General features: G+C 37.3%; 1 protein-coding gene and 1 long non-coding RNA gene across 2 annotated transcripts in view; one reads left to right on the top strand and one right to left on the bottom strand.

Moving 5' to 3' along the window:
• The window catches only part of LOC120779787 (zinc finger protein 2-like), a 54,750-nt gene that overhangs the window by 11,631 nt on the left and 18,542 nt on the right, over window positions 1–24,577 (top strand). The window lies entirely within an intron of this gene.
• On the bottom strand, window positions 3,076–3,865 carry LOC120779889. The gene is made up of 2 exons (XR_005705751.1): window positions 3,591–3,865; window positions 3,076–3,384 (listed from the first exon to the last, which is right to left on the bottom strand). It is a non-coding gene; the product is annotated as an uncharacterized LOC120779889 (long non-coding RNA).

Below are 24,577 nucleotides of genomic sequence, written 5' to 3'. Positions count from 1 at the left end.
AAGTTACCAACAGCGCGCCAATCGTTTCTTCTCTTAGCAATTCGGCGCTAATTCGAGACACCAAGTGTAGCCAGGTCCTTATCTATCTGATTTCTCCAACGCAGTGGAGGTCTTCCTCTTACTCTGCTTTCCCCCCAGCGGGTACTGCCTGGAATACTTTCAGAACTGGAATATGTTCATCCATGCGGACGATATCTCTTTTCATTCGCTTAACTATGTCAATTTCGTCATTTTACTCGTACCGCTCATCGTTCCATCGAATGCGACATTCGCCTTTTGCCAATGTGCAAAGGACCATGAATCTTCCACAGAACCTTTCTCTCGAAAAGTCGTAACGTCGACTCATTAAGTGTTGGCATCGTCCATTCTTCTGCACCATTTAGCAAGACGGGAATAATGAGTGACTTATAGTGTTTGGTCTTTGTTCGTCGAGATTGGACTTTACTTCTCAATTGCCTACTCAGTTCGAAGTAGCACCTGTTGCAAGACTCATTCTGCGTAGGATTTCGATGCTGACATTGTTGTTGGCGATAATACTGGTTCTAAGATAGACGAAATTACCTACGACTTCGAAGTTGTGACTACCAACAGTGACTTGGGAGCCAAGTCGCGAGTGAGGCGACTACTTGTTTGATCAGGAGATATTTCGTTTTGCCCTCGTCCACTACCACACTCGTTTGCTTTGCTTCCTTATGTAGTCTGGAAAAAGCAGAACTTACGCCGTGGAGGATATCAATATCATCAGCATACGCCAGCAGTTGTGCACTCTTATAGAAGATTGTGCTTACTCGATTAAGCTCTGCAGCTCAAACTATTTTCTCCATATATTCTAGTCTGAAACCTCGTTTGGTTGTTTTCGATCGGCTCGGAGAGGTCTTTCCCGATTCTGACGGAGCTTTTGGTGTTGCTCAACGTAATACGGCTGTGTAGTACTAGTTTTGCGGGAATACCCACTTCAGACATATCGGCATAGAGGTAGCTTTAAAGGTGGCCAAAGAGGTGGTGTGTGTCGATCCTCTTTTCTCGGATATTTTTTAAGATTTGGTGCATGGTGAATATCTGATCAGTTGTTGAGTTGCCAAGCCTAAAGCCACACTGATAAGGTCCAATCAGTTTGTTGACGGTGGGCTTTAGTCTTTCACACAATACGCTTGATAGAACCTTATATGCGGTGCTGAAGAGGATTATCCCACTGTAGTTGGCGCAGATTGTGAGGTCTTCCTTTTTGTAGATTGGGCAGAGCACACTTAAATTCCTGTCGATAGGCATGCTTTCGTCCGACTATATTCTACAAAGAAGCTGATGCATGCTTATTATCAGTTAGTCGCAGTTAGTATATGAATCGGTCGGCCGGTAATTTGTCTGCCCCACCGCTTTGTAGTTCTTCAGACGGGTAATTGCTATTCAACCTTCATCATGGTCGGGCAATAGAACGTCTGCTCCATCGTCATCAATTGGGGAATCGGGTTCGTCTTCTCCTCCCGTTGCACGTTCACTGCCATTTAGCAGGCTGGAGAAGTGTTCCCTCCATAATTTTATTATGCTCTAAGCATCGGGGACTAGATCACCTTTGGGGTTCTACAAGAGTATGCTCCGGTTTTGAAACCTTCTATAAGCCGCCGCATTTTTTTGTAGGATTTTCGAGCATTACCCCTTTCGGCCAGCTTATCAAACTCTTCATACTCACGCATTTAGGCCTCTTTCTTTTTCTGTCTGCAAATGCGTCTCGCTTCCCTCTTCAACTGTCGGTATCTATCCCATCCCGCACGTATTGTGGTCGATCGTACCGTTGCGAGGTAGGCGTCTGTTTTCCCTCCGCTGTGGTGGTCCGAGTCTGTGTTAGTACCTCGAAGCGCACGCACGTTTAAAATACTGGAGACGTGTGTTTCGTCTAACACAGCATGATTGATTTGGTTGGTGGCTTTTCGATGTGGGGACAGCCAGGTAGGTTGGTGAAATTTTCTATGCTGGAATTTCTATGCAGATAAGCAATTTTTGGGCCCCGGCACAGTAGATCAGCCTCAAACCATTTGGGGATGTTTCATCGTTGAGGCTGGCTTTACCTACCGTAGTGCCAAAGATACCTTCTTTGCCCACTCTGGCGTTAAAGTCGGCGAGCGTGATTTAGACATCATGGCGGGGGCAGCTCTCATAGGTACACTCCAAGTGATCAATGAAGGCATCCTTGTTCAGATTCTCCTTCTCTTCAGTCGGGACAAGAGCGCAAATCAACGATATGTTGAAGAATTTCGTTTTGATGCGGATTGTGGCTAGACGTTGATCCACCGGGGTGAATGCCATTACTCAGCGACGGAGTCTATCTTTCTTTCGAATCCAACACCAAATTTGCGCTCAATTTGGCCACTGTAGTAAATTCCACAAGGACCTACTCGATTCAGTCCTTGTCCCGTCTGTAGCCTTGCATGGATGGCGGTGATGTCAGACTTTACTCTAACGAGGACATCAACTAGTCGGGCAGTGGCATGTTCCCAATTAAGGGACCAGACATTCCAGGTGCATGCCCTTAAATCATAATCCTTAACATGCCACGAGCTTATTATCAAAAAGGGGGTCACGTATCTGAGGCCGTTGTTTCCTTTTCGTGTTGAAGTTAAAGCAATGCGACTTTAGATCAAACAAAATCCTTTTTTGTTTTTTCAGTCGAAGGTTCTTGAAGTTGCCGACCTAGAGAGTGAAGATTTGACAATTAAACAGCTAAATTACTTTAATGAAAAATCTAAGGAATTAAATTTAGTTATTGCTAACGAAAAGGTGAATAATTATTAAAATGAACATTAGATTTGATTTATATAACGATGATAAAAATGTTTTAGGCAAAAGTGTTGAAAAAAAATTTTCGTGATCACTTTAATATATTGGAACTTTCTAACTGCAAGTAAGACAACGTATATTGTATCGACTCTTTTTGTTCTAAACATTTCCCTCGGTTCCTTAATTCTATTTTTACTACCTCCAAATTGTACCTTGTCCAGTTTCGGATTTTTTCTCCACGAACTCAAGAAATTTCACCTTTCTATGTATTTGTACAAAACAACTGAATAAAATGGTTTGAAATTATATATGAAATAGTTTATTTATCCATTTTCTACTTTATGTCAATATTTTTTCTAAATAAACACAATGTTCTTTCACAAACGCTTGGTAGCAGTTGTGCGTCTTTGATATTCTAGTCAACCGCAATGGCACAGAGTTCAAAACCATAATACCAAGAATGATAGTATATAAGGTTACGGCTAGAATTTACCTTTACTATTTTCGGTTTGTCTGTGACAAATGTTACAAAAACAATTACACTATGCCGCCATCTTGTGAGGTAATTCTTTATATACATATGTCAAGAAAAAGCATAGAGCAGCATGTAAACTGTAAACCAAAAAAAAAACACTTTTGTTAATTCGTGAAATAAGCTTAATTTATTAGTTTTTGCTTAACAAATTTAAGTGAAATTAATCGAATAATGTTGCGTGAAAATATTTAAGTAATTCTTAAAAAAATATAATTCTTTATTCTCTTCTAGTAATACTATAAAATTCTCATTCATACTAATTTAAACCAAACCAAAAATATACCAATGTCGATGGCTGCCTTTATACCAGAAATATCGATCTATATGTATGTTTTATTGAAATTAAATTGGCGTCTTTCCTGATAGTAGTGTAGTCTGGTGATAGTAATGGTTCAGTACTTTACCAGCCCTCATATACTTAATACATATAATCATATTCCATCGTATAGTTGACTTTATGATTAACAAAATTAAATAAAGATTTTATTTTACATAAACTAAAATTCGATGCTGAAGAAAGAGAAACGTCTCCACGGATTACTTCCATTTACATGGATTACTTTTATATACATACACATATATATTTTTGTTCGTTCAATAATATATGTGAGTTAATAATACCATGTTCAGACCGAAAATTTAAAAGATTAGATTACATTTAAGCATTTCATAACCCAACAGTGTTCTCACTGCCGTTAGAAAGATCAAAAAAACAGCTGTTATTGTCATTCAAGAATCCACATCGCTTAATATTTATCAAAAGGAAAGATTGTCATATAGTATTTTCTAATAAAAGCCGTCTTTTTTAATATTTTCCATATAATAGAAATAATGAATGCATTTTTTCATTTGTTAAGTCGATTTTCAGGTGAAATTAGATTCATTGCTTTAAAAAAAATTTGTTTGTTTACATTTTTCCCCCTTTGTAGTGTCTAAATCAGCTGTGATAATGTAACAGATTTTCAGTGCTGACAAGTAGAATGCGCAAAATCAGAGTCGCACAGAGAGATTTAGCGTGGATCAGTTTGAAATCATTTCAATGAAGTGATTTGGAACTGTCATTTTTGTATGGCGAAATCTAGATAAATTTTTAAGATTAGTGGGATAATCCATTCAACAGCCGAAATCGTGTGATTAAGTGTCGGTCTGAACATGGTATAAGATGCCATGTTTATAGCTGATTCACTATTTCGACAACTAAAAACTTTGAGCGAGAGTACACTACATAATATCCAACTTAGTATGTACATATCTCAATCCTACTAAAACTGAGAAAAGCGATGTTTCCAATAATGTTGCATTTTACTATTACACTATGATGGGAAAATGGCCGGGATCGGGTAATACCAATGCCAACCTCCATTATGTGATGTGTTCGAAGATGTGGGAAAAAAATTTTTCTCCGTAACTCCGACTTGTGACCAGTCCCATGAAGGGATCTAAATGGCTCGTATCCTTTCTAACTGCCATAAATCTAATATATACAAGGTGCGTTCCATAGTAAACAGGACTTAAAAAAAAAGCGGAACAAATGGGTTTTTCGGCAAAATCAATTTATTTTATTCAAAATAGTCTCCTTCTGCTTCAATATAACTTTTTGCACGGTTCAAAAGCATATCGAACGAGTGTTTTAGCTTGTTGGCCGGTATGGCCGCCAGTATGCCGGTGCAAGCCTTTTAAATGGCCTCTACGTCAGCATAACGCTTTCCTTTCATGGGCAAATGCATTTTTCCGAAAAGGAAGAAGACGCACGGTGCCATATCAGGTGAATATTGGGAGTGGTTAATGGTTAAAAAGTGATTTTTGGTTAAATAATCGGTCACAAGCGTCGATCGATGATTCTGATTCTGAACAATTTTTGATCGTCAGTCAATTTGTGCGGAACAAACCGTGCACACACCTTGCGTAAGCCCAAATGTTCGGTCAAAATGTGATAATTCGATGTTTTACAGATGTTCAATTCCATTTCCATGAATTTCAATGATGATTTCGGTTGATTTTTGATGAATTCACGCACAGTTTCGATGGAATTGCCGCTTATCACAGATTTTTATTGGCCCACATGTTGATCGTCATTTATGTCCTCACGACCACATCGCCATAAACTTGTTTCATCAATTGAAACGTTTCGGTAAAAGTTTTACCAATTTTAAAACAAAATTTAATGTTGGCTCTTTGTTCGACGATCATTTTCGCACCGATAACACAAACAGTGTCAGGAAGTAAAACGCAATAACTTCATTTCCAATCAATGAAATGTCATAAAATTCTCACTGGACAATCGATAAAGATAGCAGATTCTAACGCACCAGTCGATATATAGATGGCGCCACCAGGGGGTGCTCGATTCAAAAAGTCCTGTTTACTTTATAATGCACCTTGTATATAACATATGATATACTACATAAGCATTGTATGAGAATGTTCTCTTGAACATAATTTAATTTAATAAGAAATATTTATTATCCGAAAGTTTTTCTTCTAAATTCCGGTTGATGAGAAAATATATTAAAAAAAAGTTTTTATAATAATAGCAAATATTTGTAGCATATTCTTTACTCTTACAAATTGTAAGTGCATAAAATTACCCTCTAAACCCGAACCAACGTCTTCCTTATGCTGATTCAATAGAACTTTTCCTTCGCTTTGCAAATTATTTAGTTTAACGGAAAACTCTGATGTATGCTTTTGTATGAGACATTCACATCGAAGCGAAACGCAGCAAGGCGAAACAGAGTTTTGGGCAACTCATCTTTTTACATTTCGCCAAGCAACAACCGCAATTTTTATTAGAAAGAGACACTAAAAGCAAAGCGTTCATTCTGGCATATCGTTTGCTTTCTTCGCTTCATTCTTAAAATATGAATTGTCAATTAAAGGGAGGAAAGTTGAATGTGAACGGGCCATTACTGCTTTATAACTGACGTTTACGTGGACGTTACACAATAAAAAAATTGCTTCCAAGTTGCAATACACTTACACTTTTTTACTACTACACTGTCACTTCCCGAAACTGAATGTCGTTTTAATATTTAATTTTCCAAACAAGTCGTAGGGCAACTTGATAATCAAGTCAAAACAACTGATGATGCAACAAAAGCCATGTTATTCTTCGGAATTTGAATCTTTCGTTAAATCGTTGGACTGATATCAAAATAAAAAATATATAAATAAATTTCTGCAAAAATGAAAATGTTTATGCGCCCAGTAAAGTTGAAAAAAAAACAAAAAATCAGCATTTTGAATTTACGTATTCTAAAGTTGTTTTCACATAACGATCTTGTTTTTCATAACATTCTTTGTTCTCATTCAGTCTTTGCAGCAAATTATTTATTTCGGGCAAAACATTCAATGATTATTTCCTTGACTACGGCATATTATATAGAGTCGTTTTTAACCTAAGTCACAGCTGTCAATTTAAATCAATTTTGACAAGTAGTTTATGCGAACCACTCGAAAGCAAATTCTTGATGGTGTAACTGTAGCGTTATTATAAATCAGAGTCGACTCTAGTTTTTGTTTTACTTACCGCAATTTCTTATTTAATGCAATTTATTTTCAAGTTTGATTTGATTTATTTTCTTTTTCTTTTATTTGTTTTAGTAAAATAAAATGTTGCTGTTGATGAACTGATCTTTAACTTTAGAGTTTGCTTCATTAGCTTGCTGTGCCAACTCATTGCTGTATAGAAAACACATATTTTTCGTCTGGATACGTTTTTAAAGGTAACATTTTTTAATAAACGTGTTCAATAGAAATACAACATGCACATCTTATCTACATATGTTCAATCAACAAAAAAAAAACATAGTTATAAATATTTAATATATATCTACGATTTATATACTACCGTTATTAAATATTTTTCGTTTTTAAAACCAACATAAATATTTAAGATACTATATTTTAGTCCACCAAAACTTCAAACTTGGCAAAAAGCATAAGAAATTGAATCATAATTGAATAATATTGTATATGGTCTCACGAATTTAGCTTAATTATAATGATTTATTGCTCAATCGCACTGTTAACTGCTATGTAACAATATTTTTAGTTAACTTTTAATTAGTTTGTCTTTTTAGAAATATAAGCCCAGAATCTATACGGTCGAACTCGATCGTTATCTTTTCGAACTCCCATATACGTACATAATACATTATAATTATTGGCAATACAATTGGTTTCATACCGGTTAATATCAAATGATTCGAAATTTGTGAGATAAAATAAACAAAACTTCGAATTATTAAGTATTGATAAATTTGTATTTATTTACTGCTATTCTATAACAATTTCAAAAGTTTAGAGGTACATTCCTGTACATACATATGTGTTCATTATGTGAATTAATTAATCTTTTGAGAGAACTCTGTTATACTGGTTAGTGAACCTGAGACAGCAATATCTTCATCCGCTTGAAGAAAGTCAGAAAAACTCACACCGCTGATGTCAACTAATGGTTTTCTTGCTGGTTCTTTGTAATCCATAAATATTGGAACATCTTCTTTTAAGAAACCGGATTTTTTGAAGCAGTTGTGAATCGTTAGAGGTGTTACAGCTTTCCATACCTTGTCAATCAGTAAAACAGCGGTCAGAACCGTGATATTTGCAGTTAGCTGCTTGTCTCGAGATTCTAAAACGAGCTTAATATTTTCTCTACTATAGAACGTCTTAAAATTATGAATGATCCCTTGGTTGTAATTTGGAAGTTGTATTTGGCAGAAAGAAGTAGAGTTCCACGTGGCAAAATGTAGGAGGACTGTTGTGTTAAAAGGTTCTGTCGTCATCCAAGCTTTTTTGTTAGCACGATAATCAGTCGGAATTTATTACACTCATCGATGTTTCATTGCTTTTCCTATCACTAAGGGTTTAAGTTTTTCCGATCCGTTCATATTTACTGCAAGTAACACTGTCAACTTCTCTTTACTATGTTTTCCCCCATGACATTTTTCACCTTTAAAAGTAAGCGTCTTGTCCGGTAAATATTTGAAAAATAGGCCAGTTTCATCAGTATTAAAAATGTCTCGGACATCACATTTTTCAATCAAGGTCTTCAATTTACCGTGCCAATTTAAGTAAACTGCATCACCAACACTTCCACTTTCCCCACAAACTTTTTTAAACACAACTTCATTTCTCTTTTTGAAATTTGTAAGCCACCCTTCACTTGCCGCAAAGTTTTTGATGCTTAGAATAGACGCGAACTCTTTTGCTTCTTCAATAAGTTTCCGCCAATAGACACTTTTTTACCCTCTACACTGTCTTTCTACACAGGCTTTCTTCCAGACGAAGAAATTCCCCTTTAGTAGTTCTTTTTCGTACTCCAGCAGGTGGAGAAGCATTTTCTCCTTGTGCCTTATTATGGTTAAAGAACTCAGAGAAATCTTAAATTCCTTTGCAATATCACTTTTCTTCTCACCTTCCTCTACTTGTTCAATTAACTTCTTCTTTTAAGCAATCGTCAAACATTTATACTTTCTAAGGCTCATAACTAGGACAAACTTTTAATCTGTATACCAACGAAAGAGTAACTGTAACTGAATGATAACTAAACAAACCCGTTTGTGGAAGTGTGTGTCAAATAGTCAAACTAACCATAACAAAAACAAAAGCTCGTATACCTTGATACATGTTTGAACATGTCGCAAAATGTACTTAAAATCTTTCCGCCTCTTTCTCTCTGCAACTTTGAATTGTCGAGTGTTGGACGCCTATGAGTTCCAATTAACGCGTCGTTTTGTTATATAGTAATCATTTTTTCGTTCGAATTACCAAGTGCATAAAAATTTATTGATTTAAGTAGTTCGAAATATAAAGATATTCTAGGGGACATGATAATTTTGAAATACAGAGATATTCGAATTATCCAGGTTTGAATTAACGAGAGCCGACTGGATGTTGTTTTCTCAAAAAAATCAAAAACAATATTCAGTCCAAAGATGGAAAAAACTTAAGTATTTTTGAATGTCAATGGCATGTTTGCTTGTTCCGTATTTTTTCTGGGTTTTTCCATTCCTGATGCAACACTAACAGGTGTCATCAAAGTACCGTATTGTAATTTGTGGACTGAATTGATATCATAATTAACTTCGTTATATCTCTTTGGTGATTTTAAATTTACCAAAAGTAGTGTGCTTTTCTTTTAAGTATATCAGTAATTGGTGTAGTATTCAGCACAGAATTGTGTGGTCGACTGCTCAAAGAACTGAAGTAATCACAATTGTTATTGTCACATATTAAGGAAATATTTAATATTTGTTTTTAATATAACGGGGAACATATTGTACCGTATTAACTAGTATTAAAGAATTTTGGTCACAGTTCAGAAACATCCATTCGTAAATTGCAGCCGAGAGGCTTAATTTTCGACCACGTTTCCCGAGAATTTGGCCGTATATCAACAGTAAGGCGCCAAATATTCTCTGCCAAGACGCCAATCATCATATCGAGCTTCATATAACCTCACAAAATATAGTACAGCGGTGTTAAATCGCACGATCTTGAAAACCACGCCACAGGCCCACGACTCGAGGTAATGCGCTCGCCAAAAATTTCCTGCAATATTTTCATTGTTTCGTTAGCTGCGTAGCATGAGGCGGGTACCTGTTGGAACAATCCATTGACTGTAACATAATTATAACTGTAAATATGTACCAATGATTCTATCTGCCCATAGAGTCACTTTTTAATGACTGGTGTATTATCATGACATTACAAATGCGAAAATTTTGTTCATCAACATTATATGGGCAAACGAGTTTCATCTCTGAACAAAATTTTCTTGTGAAAATCCAAATCGGCGGCTATCTCTTTTTGGACCCCACGATCCGTGGCTTTTCAAACTAACGACTCTGCTGAGCGAGTATGCAGACCGAATATATGACGGTGTTCCGGAATAAGTCTGTTCATTATTAAATGGACAACAAAGCTGGTCAAGTAAAATCTTTCAAAATGATCAAGTCCACAAAAAAGTATCGCCTCATTAAAAATAACATTTCTAAAAAACATCCATACTATTTAACCCTAACCATGGTAGGAGGGCGTAGGTTATATGCATTTACATTCGCAAAACGATGCATCTGTCGTTAGTCTAATCCCCTTTTTTAACGTGTTTCTATATTTTGTAATTAAGAGTATTTTGACAACTCAAAACTCAACTTAGATATAAAACTAGTTGAATCAAGTAAGGAAGGGCATATGGTTAGATGGAGTAACGAAAATAATTATATGCAGTACTATATGGCGTTAAACTGTAGAATATCCAATATTAAACGTTCAGTTAATTTTTACGAAAATTATTAGGTATATATGTAGGAGATAGTATTGACCAGATTTTAGCTATTTTTTTGCCAATACTACATGCAGTTATAAGGCCACAGACTAATACAATGTAAAATGTTGCTAATGTTTCATCAAGGCTAGTCACTGATCCCCACGGATCACCAAACATATTGAGTAAAGTCAACCGGGTATTCGAAAATTCGGATTCAAGATTTCGGCCAATTTTATATAGTTTAGGCACAAAGATATACTGTTCTCTAAATTTCCTTAAAATTACTAACATATTGACCGATATATCCGGTATAAAGTCACCCGTAAGTTCGAAAATCTTTCTATACTATTATCAAGAAAGAGTTTTTTTCTGAATTTCAATTATAAATCTCACACATTGAACCACATTATCTGCCAAAAGTCAACTGGGCTTGAATAATTGTCGTTCGATTCCGACAAATTTTGGTCAAAAGGTAGTATACTTCAAAGGCAATATTCGTGCAAAGTTTTATCTCGTTATACTAATGACTTCTTGGAAAATGGAAAGGAATTTAAAAGTGTGTTGTACAGGAAGTAGGCGTGGTTGTATTCCGATTTCGCTAGTTTTCATATTGTGACATAGGAATTTCAAAATAATGTCATATATCAAATTTAGTTGAAATCGGTCGAGCAGGTCCCAAGATATGTGGTTTTATCTATAAGACGTCGGTGCCACGCCCATAATGTCTCTGGAGTTTTTGGTTATTGATTTATCAAGCATTTAGTATTTTTTTCATTTTCACAGTGTCGGTAACCTATTTTATCTCGATTGATTTATATTTATGTACATTAAAGCTATTTAGGGGCGGGGCAACGACCAATTTTTCAACATTTTTAGCCCAGTGGTGCCCCTTGCTACTACGAATCTGAAATGTGCCATTACAGTTCTACTATATATGAAAGTTTAGGGCCTAGTTATTGCTCTTTATAGATTTTGTTTTAACGGCGATTTGTGGGCATGACATTATACCCATAACGAACTCCGCTTTACTCTTTTGCCAAGCAAAATGTGTAACAAGTTTCTTCAAGATACCTTAATTTTTACTCAAGTTACAGCTTGTACGGACGGACGAACAATCCGTCAGATTTCAACTCGTCTCGTCATCCTGATTATTTATATATGTACATATGTATACATATATAACCCGGTATCTATTTCGCCTAGTTTTACGTGATACATACAACCGCTATGTGAAAAAAACTAATACTATATACTCTTTTGCAAAAAAAAGGACTCAGTTAGCACATTGTTATAATATTTTTTTCTAATATAAGAAATCTGCATTGATTTAACTTATGGTACGCAAAATGCGCTTTAGAATGTAGCATTTTATTTTAGTACTCATATTCACTCCGTCATGTTAAAAGCTGCAGAAGCGAAATGTGAACAGCAGAATTGGCAGTTCAACGGAATCATATTCAAAACAAGTAAGGAAGCTCTAAGTTCGAGTGCAACCGAGCATTATACTCCTGCAACTTGCAAGAATCAAAGCCAGGAGAATATCTTAAGTAAGATGTAAAACGTAACTAGAGGATCAGAAACTAAGCAATTTTATATTCACATATATTATAGAAAAAGAAAATTATTTTATGTAGTATATGGAAGTTGGGTTATTATCGACCTGATTTTATCTATTAACTGTTATCATGCCACATACTAAAGATATATAAAGTCACTCGCAATTTCGAAACTTTTTATATTAGGTATATGGGGCTCAGGAAAGTATCGACCCAATTCAACCCATTTTTGATACGAAGAGTTACTACATATTATCAGATTCTACAGGAATGCCACGTACAAGGCAAGGCAAGGTCCACTTTTTTTGACCGAAAACGTCCTTTGCTACTGCGATCCTCTCTGCCATATTAGAGTTAGATACCTCAATTTTTGCAAGTCAAGTTACATTAAAACATTCTTTGCATAGGTATATACTAGCTTTTACCCGCGACTTGTCCGCATAAGATTTTTCGTTTTCTCCCGGCAGTAAGTCCCCCTGCAACAATGTCCCACTATCGTGTTCCGGTCCTCAACTTCACATCAAAATTTCTTCAAAAGCAACCTAAGCACATAATGGATAGCTCCGAATGTTTCCTTAGTAAATATAAAAAGTAAATAATGTAAATTGGTTTAAAACATCACTTACTACCTACCTACCAACCCCCGATGTTAGAGAGTGTGACATCCGCAAAATCGTCTGCGTAGGAAGTACTAACTTAATGTAAGTAGTATAATAATGTAGGAAGCTAAAAATAAGAGGCCTTATTACTGTAGTACATTTTTGTAAACTATGTTCTTTGTTTTTCCCTCTCTGGCCAACACATGGAGATTCTGTGGACCTGAAACACGTGAGCAAGCCACGTATAATTGTCCTTGAGAAAAACAGATATTTTCTAAATTAATGCCGGCTACTTTTAATGTTTGCCCCTGAGCTTTATTTATCGTCATAGCGAATGCGGTTTTCAGCGGAAACTGTAATCTCTTAACACGTTGGCTGCCACGTCGCACGTTTTCATGCGACACCTAAATGTTACACTGAGGCCTCGTCGCACAATTTCGTGCGACGCCTAAATGTTACCCTGAGGCCACGTCGCACATTTTCGTGCGACACTTAAATGTTACCCTTAGGCTACGTCGCACATTTTCGTACATTTTAATATGGAATTTTATATGGAATTTGGATTCTCTGGCCTGCGGTGAACATTTAGTTGTATTTCCCATGGCCGCTGTGTATTTTTAATGGTTTTTTCAGGCCATGTCATACGAAAATGTTCGACACAAAAAAACCGTTATAACTGCAAAATTAGGGACCAAAATAAAGTCGCGAGTAGTCAAAACCTATTTTTAGGCACTAAGAAACAAAAAAGAACAAAAATAAGTTGTTGGCCTCAGGTGACCAAATTGTTAAATGACATTGCTCCTGAACGATCAAAATTCTAAAAAGGCTTTGGCAGCCAACGTGTTAAACTGTAATAGCAAATCTGTCGGAATTATGAGTATACGGGGGATTAAAACATTCTCTCCTTTTGCCATTCCAGTCATATTGATTGCTTTTACAATATTGCGACCGAGGTGTGTTATTTGCAACCGTGTGCAAACAGTATTGGCGCATCTAAATTCCGCACCAAAAGGGCAGGAACACCTTCTTTCAGCCACAGTTTGTTTGGAGGTACTCCCGACAGTTCTAAAGAATTAAGAAATTCTACAGGGTATGATGTTACTTGTTCAGTATCCATTACAGTGTCTACAGAGAAAAACTCAACAATATCACCTCCCACGCGTGACATAATTTGCTCGTTTATTTGTCCCACCATTTCACATAACCATTCACATAACCATTCTCTATTCCTCATTTAGTTAGCAGTACGCTATAGACGAAGTTATTTATGTAGATCATCTGTATTATGCACAACATTGCAGAATTCACGATTCAATGTCCATTACCATCCTTTGCCATACGATCTTCTCCAATTTTAAGAAGAGCAGCAGCATATTGTCCAGATTGTACATCATTGTGTAGTTGCACTCTCATATTTGTAGACAGACTAAACGTTGTTACGTGCACCCATAACGTTGACGCTTTTAAACACGCATTTATTTCATCTGCAGGGGTGCCTTTAGTGATAACCGGCAAAGTCTGTCTAAAATCGCCCGCTAAAAGTACCACCATCCCCCCATTATATTTAGATTACTCTTGATGTTTTTCAAAGTCCGATCTGGAGCTCCAATTGCTCTTTTGTGGGACATGGTACACTCATCCCAAACTAATAATTTACATTGATGCAACATACGTCCACGCTCGCTGTTTTTACTTATATTACAGACTGGCAAATAACAAACCACCTTCGCCATCTTCGATTTTTTTGACAACATTGTCAAATACTAACCTCTGTTCTGGGTTCAAACGTGGAACAGACTCTGTTAATTGTTGTTGTAAGGAAGCAGTATCGTAATCTAGTTCCCGTATTAAATCGCTACTGATTTCCTAGGTTCTCTATGGTCTGTTCATTCCATAATCTGATAAATCATTTCCAGAAATTGTTTTAATCTGGTCTTCCATTTTTGTCAGATCCTCATTGTAAATTAAATCACTGTACGTGACATTGGGATTTCGCTCTTGTAATCTGTGCAATATATCGTCTATCATATAATTTTTGTATTTATCCCACAATTGTTGAGGATTTGAAAGACCACATGTCGCTACTAATACAGCAAATAGCTCTCTCATCTTGCCTGCTGATCTACATTAAGCAGCTTCTTCCAGTGTCACATCCCAATGGTTATCATTCTCCAGAAATCCTCTTGCCTCACATGCCTCTCGAAATGTAGAATAATCTTGTGTGTTATATTTTTTTAGATCATTGAAAGAGGTAGGTTCGCGCTCGTGGTGTAAAAGCATCCGTAGACAAAAACATTCCATGTTATTAATATGAACTGTATAAACTCGTCCAAAAGCATCTCCAGATTTGACGCCAGGCCAATCCTGAACAGAAGTACCTTGAATGCGACGTTTCCAAGTTTTCCTACTTGCATCCCAAGTATAATACCTCGGCACCTCGACATAATGAAGAGTTTTTGCAATCTGATCTCTGATACAAAGATAAAAAAGCAGTGAGAGTGATTTTTGGCGGAGTAGTTATTTGTTCGTGGAAATTGTGTTCATTAAAATAAACGCGTTCACCATTTTCTAAATGCACGCTGAAATGTATCACGGTGGGATGCCTTTCGTGCAACGGAAATCCTAACAGACGCCACACGGCTTCGTTGCTGCTAAGTTTGTACCTCATCTACGGGATTCGCAAGATCAGTATTTCTAAAATTGAAAAAAACTTGATATATATACTGAACCGCATGCCTCAACATTTATGTGGGCGTTAAACATTTTTGATAAAAGTGGTGAATAGGGGACTACCCAACTATTATCAACCGTAACGTCGCTACCGTTTCGGAGTTTCACGGTTGCTGTTCGACCTCCGTCTGCTGGCGCTCTTCTACGATACTGCGGGTATCCGTCTTTCATGCAGGGGCTCTGTGGATTTTCGGGTCCGCATGGACCGTGAATCATATTTTTTACAATAATGTCATGGAGAGTCTTGTCAATGTTAGGATCCGGAATTTCAGCGCTGATTATGTTATCTATTTGATCGGGTCGTAACTTATCTTTCAACCACAATAATATATGGACATGTGGCAGTCCACTTTTCTGCCATTCGACAGAGTACATAAAGCAGCTCGCTTCTCCGAACACTCGGCCTTTATTAATCACATCCATTAGTTTTTTAACTTTTAGTCTAAGAACTCTTGCGACTACATCATGTCTATCTATTGCGCTTTGCCCCGGCATCAACTCATTGACTATTTCGGGCCAGGCTGGGTTGCAAGTAAAGGTGACGAATAAGTGAGGGCGACCATGTGTACGCACATAAACAAACGCGTCCTGAGTATATTCGTGTAAGTACCGCGGGCTATTTACAAATGAAGACGGTAAAATGACCATGCGACCTAAGTTATTTGGATTTAAATTGGCGTAATTTGCCACAGCGTCTTGAAGATGGATGTAATTCTCTGCTCTTAGTTTAGTTTAATGTAACGATATGTACCGTAACCTCTCGCTTTCATCTTTAACGTACATGTCAACGCAAAACTGATTGGCCAGTTGCTTGCATCTTTGAAAAATGTTAAAGTTGTTTTCTCGTATCATCATGTTATAGGCATAAAAATCCATGCATGAAACCTGTGACGTTCGGCATCTAAAACTCGACGTGTCTGAGTCTGTTCCACTTTCTCAGAAGCTCTTTGAGATGCGTGGCGTTCAGCATCCAGGGTCTGACGGGCCTGAGCCTGCGTAAACGTCTCAGAGGCCCTTTGAGATGCGTGGCGCTGAGAATCTAACATCTGACGCGTCTGAGGCTGCTCTTCAGATTCTTTGCTTCTAGCAACTTTTGCAGTTCGAGCTCTGCCTATATATCTAAATCAATCAATAACGTATTGAACCTAAAAAACTATGTTCAAATAAATTCAACAGGCTTATCTGCACCAATGCTGAGACAGTACAAAGCAAATACATAAACAGACACATACTTAAGGGGTCCCGGTGGTCTAGAATTTTTAAAACATCGATTTTTTTTTTGGTTGGTTGGAAAGTATAGTCCTTTAAGAATATACTGTAAAATTTATGGAAGGATATTCACATTATTTTAGCTTCTATAGCCGTTTTAGCAGGTAGCGCGCGGTATCTCAAAACTACTTTTTTCGGCGTGCCGTTGATAAAAAAAACTGTCCTTCCGAATCACTTGAAATTTTAATATGGTGTTTATAAGATCAACATCTATCGCGGGGGCTACGATCACCTACTACCAAAAATAGTTGTTTTCAGAATCTGAACTTCAAAAGCGCGAAATTTTTTTAATTTTCAATTTTATTTTTTGGTTGTATTACCAGCGATAGCTGCACTCCTACTAAGTAATAATTTATTTGGTTTTTATGTTTCAGATGTTCAGAAGAGTCAAAATAACGGCACCGGGAGTAATTATTTAAGATAGCTTTTTTGGACGCCATTTTTAATATTGTTAAATTTTTTTTTATTTAAGAAAGAAACATTTTTGTACTTTTCATAAGTGTATAAATAAACTGTAAAAATTTTAAATTGATTGCTCTTTTTTTAAACCTTAAAAAAAATTCAGAAAACACCCTTAATTTGAGCGTTCTAGACCACCGGGACCCCTTAAAATGCATTGTCATGCAAAACAATAGCATTCAACAAACAATAACACAAGCATTACTAAGGATAAAATGTTTACATATGATAACCCATGGGTTCTTAGAATACATTTTAACAACTGTTTGTAAATGTACTCACATTAAAACAAACCCAAGGTCACGCAACATGTGCACTTAAAAACAATTCCATACCATGTAGCATAAACAATATGCTGCATACATGTCAACATGCACATGAACTGAGAATTAACAAATGAAGGCGACTGCAAAGAAAGCGAGATATGAATGATTGGTTAAGAAAATACCTACATCTAACAGCTACCTCAACTACCTAATAATTAAAATGTAATTAAGTACTATCTATCTGCTAACTAAATTTCATCAAAATCCGTTCAGCCGTTTAGGCATGATAGAGCAAAACTCCCAGCAAAAACCATAAAAAAATCACTAATTCAATTCAGTTTTCTGCCTACTTTCTACCCTCTAAGTACGATGACGTGATCATTTTGATCTTATATCCGTTTTTAGGTAACCATCTATTACCTTACTAAATTTCATCAAAATCCGTTCAGCCGTTTAGACGTGAAAGAGCAAAAGTCCCAACAAAAACGACTAAAAATCACTAACTCAATTTAGTTATCTGCCTACTGCCTACCCCCTAAGAACGATAGCGTGATTATTTATACCCTATGACCATTTCTAGGTTATCATCAGTCACCACACCAAATTTCATCAAAATCCGTTCAGCCGTTTAGGCATGAAAGAGTAACAGACAGACAGAGTTACTTTCGCATTTATAATATTAATATGGATATGGATATACATATGTTATGCTTATGTTTGTGTAAGTGCTTGGTGTACTACCTGTTATGAAATTTCCTTACCGGTAGTCATGCCAGTTGGAAAAGTGTGTTTGTAAAAAATGTGAATATTTGAGTTTTTCGAACTGTTATTGCCGTGTGTGACCAGCCATGAATGAAGTAAAGGTATTTATTTCTTCAACATACTTAGTAGTCTTCAAACAGGACATCTTTTGTTACAACTCGAATAAAATCTAGTGACGTGATGAAATTGCGCTAACACAAAATAAGTAACATTAGAGAAATTAGTATAAAATGTTGCGGACTAGAATTAGGTATTGAACAGTAAATACCATACCAATGGTTGTGTTGCTTTTGTTCTCTGTTTGAAACAACATAGGCGATTTTGGCCTTGTTCACAACGAATAACTAGTCATTTCTGTTTTGCAATGTGTCACCAAGTGATGCTTAGTATTTATTTACTTGATCTCGCCAATGGAATACATCTCTTGATTATATCATATTAGCCGAGACCAATGTATCTAGGACCTTAAATCTTCAATTTTCAATAAAACGAATATTGCCTCCAAATTAGTATAATATTTGACCGTAAAATATTAGATATCAGTACTCCACATGCTCAAATGCTCTTCTTCTTCTTTACTGGTGCAGACACCACTTACATCGTCCAAGCCTCTGCACCATATAACAGGACGGGAATTATGAGTGACTTACAGAGTTTGGTTTTTGTTCGTCGAGAGAGGACTTTACTTCTCAATTGCCTAGTCAGACCGAAGTAGCACCTGTTGGCAAGAGCAATCCTGCGTTGGATTTCCAGGCTGACATTGTTGGTGGTATTTACACTGGTTCCAAGATAGACGAAATTATTTACGACTTCAAAAGCATGACCGTTAACAGTGACGTGAGAGCCAAGTCGCGAGTGCGACGACTGTTTGTTTGATGACAGGAGATATTTCGTCTTACCCTCATTCCCTGCCAGACCCATTTGCTTTGCTTCCTTGTCCAGTGTGGAGAAAGCAGAACTACCGGCGCGGGTGTTGAGGCCGATGATATCAATATCATCGGCATACGCCAGCAGCTGTACATCAAAAAAAAAATCTTATTAAAGATTTTACCTGCTCGATTAAGTTCTGCAGCTCGAATTATTTTCTCCAGCTCCTTTACTGAAACCTCGTTTGGTATCGAACGGCTCGGAGAGGTCCTTCCCGATCCTGACGGAGCTTTTGGTCTTGCTCACCGTCAATTTACACAGCCATATTAGTTCTACGGGGATACCAAATTCAGACATCGCGGCATAAAGGTGCTCCTTTTCGTGCTGTCGAAAGCAGCTTTGAAATCGACGAAAAGGTGGTGTGTGTCGATTCTCCTTTCACGAGTCTTTTCCAAAATTTGACGCATGGTGAATATCTGGTCGGTTGTTGATTTACCAGGTCTAAAGCCACATTGATAAGGTCCAATCAGTTTGTTGACGGTGGGCTTAAATCTTTCATACAATACGCACGATAGAACCTTGTATGCGATGTTGAGGTGGCTTATCCCACGGTAATTGGCGCAGATTGTGGGGTCTCCCTTTTTGTGGATTGGCCAGATCACACTTAAATTCCAATCGTTGGGCATGCTTTCGTTCGACCATATTTTACAACGAAGCTGATGCATGCTCCTTATCAGTTCTTCGTTGCCGTGTTTGAATAGCTCGGCCGGCAATCCATCGGCCCCCGCCGCTATGTTGTTCTTCAGGCGGGTAATTCCTATTCGAACTTCATCATGGTCGGGCAATGGAACATCTGCTCCATCGTCATAGATTGGGGAATCGGGTTCGTTTTCTCCCGGCGTTGTACGTTCACTGCCATTTAGCAGGCTGGAGAAGTGTTCCCTTCATAATTTAAATATGCTCTGGGCATCGGTGACTAGATCACCTTTGGGGATTCTACAAGAGCATGCTTCGATCATGAAACCTTCAGTTAGCCGCCGCATCTTTTTGTAGATTTTTCGAGCATTACCCCTGTCGGCCAGCTTATCAAGCTCTTCGCGCTCACGCACTTCGGCCTCTTTCTTCTCCTGTCTGCAAATGCGTCTCGCTTCCCTCTTCAACTCTCGGTACCTATCCCATCCCGCACGTGTTGTGGTCGATCGTAACGTTGCGAGGTAGGAAGCTTGTTTTCTCTCCACTGCGACACGGCATTCCTCTTCGTACCAGCTGTTCTTTTGCACTTTCCGAAAACCAATGGCTTCGGTTGCAGCTGTACGTAGGGAATTTGAAATGCCGTCCCACGGTTCCCTTATACCGAGTTGTTGACGAGTGCTATCAGAGGCAGGAGTATCTGTTGTGATTGCAGCTTCTCAACTTCGAACCTTCCTTGTGTTTGTTGATGTGCACTTTTTGCTGCACAGAGGCGGGTGCAACAAGATAGTGGCCCGAGTCAATATTAGGACCTCGGAGCGTACTAGTGATGGGCGATGTTGTGACTTTTAAGGAACACTGCGACTTGTGACTGTGACTTTGTAGTAGCAGTGATTTTAAACTGTGACTGTAATAAAATTGTGACAGACAAAGGCCCATAAAGTAGAGCAAAATTGTTTCCTTTTTTCATTTACGTGCAATGTACATATTTATTAGAATAAACAGAAGTTAAAATAGTAAATTCATTTTTAGAAAATCAGCAAATATAAAATATATACATAAAAGATAAAATTAAGTAGTGTTAAAAATAATTACATTAAATGGAAAAGAAGGCCAAAATATTATGTTTATAAATATTTTCCATTTGTATTCAAAAACAACAATATTCCAGTATTCCTTTCGCTTAGTTTTGCCCGACGATCACCTACAATTTGCCCCGCTTTGGAAAAAATTCTCTCGCAAGGAACGGAGGAGACTAAAACACATAAATACTTATTTGCTAATTCTGCCATTTTAGGGTATCTGTATTTATTTTCAAGCCACCAATGAAATGGGTCGCAACTACTAGCGCTGAATTTCAATAATGGCTTTTGTGCCGTTGTGCTGCCGATTCATCAGTCAACGCCACTAATTTGAATCTGGGGTCGAGAAAAGTTGTATTGCTGTATTGTAAACTGCTAAAACGTTGCCTAATTCCATTTAAAAAAATTTCAATCACTTTTTGTATGGTGTTTGAAAATATTTCAGTTCGCAAGTGTCTATACACATCGAATAGACCATTTGCGATTGGTATTACCAGCGAACCTGTGCAATATGTTGCACCACTAATGCTTACTGTAGCATCTTTAAATGGTTTGCAAATTTTGCACAAAGCAGCAACAGTCGCCCACTCGTCGCTGGTTAATATAGGAAAATTTTTGTTTATAATTACCAAGGTACATTTCACCACTTTCTCCAACTCCGAAAAACGCTCCAACATTGCCAGTGTGGAGTTCCACCTCGTTTCAACTTGTTGAATTAATTTTAGAGGCTCTTTACCGCTGTTGCGCTGCTAATTTTCAAACGCCTCATTCGCTCAAGTACTTTTCTTGAAGTGAGCAACTATTACTTTAACTTTATCAGTTACTTGTTCTATTTCAGGAACGCGCTATCCTTCTTTTACAATTAAATTAATTGTGAGAGCCATACATCCAAAATGCTTCCAACCTAACTTATTGATTATGACACTTTTTATGTTACTAGCATTATCCGAAACAGCTAGCAATATTTTTTCGTTAATTTTCCAATCACTTACGATTTGTTGTATCGCCTCACTTAAGTTTTCAGCTGTATGATTTTGCTTTAGTTGGGATGACGATAAAAGTACTGACATTAGTTCAAAATTTTCGGAGACATTATGTGCCGTTACAACAATGAAACTAGACGTGTTGCGCGATGTCCAACAATCAGTGGTGATGCAAAACTTTTCCCTCCTAATCATTTCCTGCACCTTATTTTTACATTCCTCATACAATGCAGGAATCATTGATTTTGAAATCACACGTCTGTTAGGAATGTCATAAGATGGACTTAGGGCTGTTACAAATTCCCGAAAACCTTTGTCCTCAACTATAGAGAAAGGTTGCAAATCCACCGTAAAGAGCTGCAATAATTTGCTTGTAATTTCACTTTTTGATTTTAGCCGCGCGACATTTTAAAGCTTAGTTTGTGTTAAAGGCTTTGGTAATTCAGTCGAAGTTGATGGAATATCCTCTTCAAAAGTAACAGGCGCATTTAGCGGCGCTGGCGTAATTTCCGACTGCAAAAGCATTTTCACAATACCAATTTGATATAACTTTAAAATTATCCGTTCCACATGTTTTTTTAAATTTGATGTTGACGTTTTATATGATATTTTGGATTTACAAATATCACAATTTGCGAAAACAGCATCCACCTCTTTAAAAAATTGCCACACTTAACTCGTTTTGGTTTTTTTTTGATACAGACATTTTTAATTTTTACTAAGTATATGCAGAATGATTTGTAACCGTTTCGTACAAAAATGAATGTAAATGATCCGTTAATTTTTAAGAAGCACATTTTTTAAGTCACAATAGATATAATCTCTGAAGGTTTTTTTCCATATAAGGATTCTTAATAGAAACTATTTAAAGTAAACGAAAACATACTTTTAAAAATATTTCGTTTCTTATATTTACAGTACCAATATATATGTATATAAAATTGATGCAATTTTAGGATTAAAAGTTTTATAATTGGCTTTACTACCCCATTGCGGTTTATATAATCAATTTAATTTGTACATATGTATTACCCGTTTAAAGCTAAATTAACTTATTTTATATGTGAACCAATTTTTACTTACCTATAATTGAAGAGAATTCATAGCTTTAATGAATATGAATTCATCAAAGCCGCAATTTTTCATGTTATACTGTGAATGCTATTTTGCAACAGTCGCAATGTTTCATATTTCACTGTAAATGCTATTTTGTCACAGTCGCAATTTTTTATGTTACACTGTGAATGCTACTTTGTCACAGTCGCAATTTTTCATGTGATACTATGACTGCTACTTTGTTGAAGTTACCCATGTGTTCGTTAATTCCAGTCACTGCTACTTAGGAAACTTGTCACAGCTGTGACCAGTGATTTTTAAGTAGCAGTGACAAAATCACAGGTACTGAAATATTTGCCATCTCTAGAGCGTACGCACGTCTAGAACACTGGAGACGTGTCTTCCGTCTATCACAACATGATCGACCTGGTAGGTGGCTTTTCGATCCGGAGACAGGCAGGTAGCTTGATGTATTTTCTTTTGCTGGAATCTAGTACCAAAGATAACCGGGCACCGGCAAAGTCGATCAGCCTCAACCCATTTGGGAATATTTCGTCGTGGAGGCTGAATTTATCGACCGTAGTGCCAGAGATACCTTCCTTGCCCACCCTGGCGGTAAAGTTACCAAGCACGATTTTGATATCGTTGCGGGGCAGCTCTCATAGGTGCGCTCCAAGCGCTCATAGAAGGCTTCTTTGATCACATCGTCCTTCTCTTCCGTCGGGTCGTGGGCGCAAATTAGCAATATGTTGAAGAACTTCGTTTTGATGTGGATTGTGGCTAGACGTTCATCCACCGGGGTGAATGACAGTACTCGGCGACGGAGTCTCTCACGCACCACGAATGCCACACCGAATTCGCGCTCCTTTATATGGTCACTGTAGTAAATGCCACAAGGACCTACTCGTCTCAGTCCTTTTCCCATCCATCGCATTTTTTGGACGGCGGTGATGTCAGCCCTTATTTTCACGAGGACATCAACCAGCTGGGCAGCGGCACCTTCCCAATTAAGAGACCGGACTTTCCAGGTGCATGCCCCAAAATCGTAATCCTTAATTCATTTGCCATGGTCGTCATCAAAAGGGATCTCCCATCCGAGGCTGTCGATTAGTTTTCATTGGAAGTGTTTTTTACTTTGCGAGTCCCAAACCCAGCACACAACCCTGCAGAGGGGATGTTTCGCCTTCTCACCAAGTTCGCCTTCAAATGAATGTTTTTAGCCTACCCTGAGGATACTTGGTCAAAGACCGGAAGTCGTGAGCTGCTTGGACCATATGTGAAAGAATCGTTTCTGGCCACTCCCAAGTGAATGGCGATCAGAGAACTTTCCTCACTTGCGTGCACTTTTGCACATGACTCCATCCATCCATAATGTGTAAGGAATACAAATCTACAACTTATTAAATGAACATTTTTTATTTATTAACCCACCCTATGAAAGAACGCGAGTTTATGTGAGTTATAGACAATCATTTTCTTAACTGGTAAGATATTTAATTACCGGTTCAGAACAACGCTAAAGTATGTATTCAAATGAGGTAGCTTCTATTCGATATTTGTGGTTTGTGAAATAGGATGCGACAAAGAAACAATAGTTCCCCTCATATCTCTTTTAACCCGGAATTCGGGGGATGCTATTTTAAGGGTTTTCCTTTAACCGAAAATGTCCACTTTTTAT

The sequence above is a fragment of the Bactrocera tryoni genome, unplaced genomic scaffold, assembly GCF_016617805.1.
Source record: "Bactrocera tryoni isolate S06 unplaced genomic scaffold, CSIRO_BtryS06_freeze2 scaffold_11, whole genome shotgun sequence".
Lineage (NCBI taxonomy): Eukaryota > Metazoa > Arthropoda > Insecta > Diptera > Tephritidae > Bactrocera > Bactrocera tryoni.
This window is presented reverse-complemented; position numbering and strand designations above follow the sequence as displayed.